We start from the raw sequence: 1,127 nt of genomic DNA, 5'->3' as shown, positions 1-1,127 counted from the left end.
ATCTAACAAACATTGACTTCCTGGTGTGAAATGAACCAATTAAAGTCATTTTAAAAATGCATAAGTTTTTCTAGGTTGCTTTCAGTTTTAAGTAAAAGCAGTATATAATACCCTGCAGCTTAGTTTTTCTATTTGAAAATGCAGCTAATCTCACCACTATATTGTTCTCTATCACATATCCCAACTGAATTGATATTTCAGCTCTTGTATGATCTTCCTCTCTAAGTTGGTTTACTGAAGGGATAAGTCATTCTGAAGAAGTCCATCTTCCAGTCAACTTGAAAAGCTCTGAATCAAACTTACAGATGGTATTTATTCTTTTCTGTTACAAAAGTGGGGAAACATAAGCAGCAGTAAAGCAAGTATTCATCTTTAGCTTGATGGGCATAATGTGAAAAAAGATTCCAGCTTCAGTATATCTCAGAGATAGACATGGAACTTAGAAATAAAAATATCCTTAAAAAACCTGGAAAAAAATATATCTGAAAAAGAAGAGTCTGTTGATCAGCTTGACCCAGTACTCAAACTTTGCTCTTGGAAAGAACCCAAGGATTTTTACTGGAGGGTGCTTCCTTTGGCAGCACATATGTAAAAGTTGGAATGATGCAGAGAAGTTTAGCATGGCCCTTGTGCAAAGATGATGTACAGATTCCTGGATTGTTCCATATTAACCAAAAAATGTTTCTTTTTGCTATGGCAATCAAACTATGAAGGCCACTTACCTTTAAGACTCTGCCACAATTCTGAGAAACTTGATGTTGTTAAATATCAAAAGCCTAGGTGTCTAATTGTGTCATTTTCCCCACCAACAATGTATTGGTAGAGGGACAGAATGATGACTATCAGCCACACCCAATTCTAGGCAAGTGGTTTTCTGGTTCTGCTTACTTCCTGGAGCTGAAAGTAAAAAAAGAACTCAGTCACGTGGTCTAGCCAAGGAGGTAAGGTCAGCGTAGTTGTTGGATTTGAATATTGAAAAATTCAGAATCAAAGTAACACACGATTGTCTGTCTAAATCAGCTTTTACAGTGTTTGAAAAAAGCAAGTGCAGTATTTTCCTGAAATTAGAAGGTCCTATGATTCATTTCTGAAGACATAGCAAAGAGCAGTTCAGCTGAACTGCCCTG

At 36.5% G+C, this 1,127-nt stretch overlaps 1 non-coding gene across 1 annotated transcript; it reads left to right on the top strand.

The window, feature by feature from the left end:
* The first annotated feature begins 565 nt into the window (after positions 1-565).
* On the top strand, positions 566-672 carry LOC123392015. The gene has a single exon (XR_006606693.1). It is a non-coding gene; the product is annotated as a U6 spliceosomal RNA (small nuclear RNA).
* The last annotated feature ends 455 nt before the right edge of the window (positions 673-1,127 follow it).

Source organism: Mustela putorius, unplaced genomic scaffold, assembly GCF_011764305.1.
Source record: "Mustela putorius furo isolate JIRA1106 unplaced genomic scaffold, ASM1176430v1.1 tig00000421_pilon_pilon_pilon, whole genome shotgun sequence".
NCBI lineage: Eukaryota > Metazoa > Chordata > Mammalia > Carnivora > Mustelidae > Mustela > Mustela putorius.
Note: the sequence above shows the minus strand (reverse complement) of the source record. Positions and strands in the feature narration are given on the sequence as shown.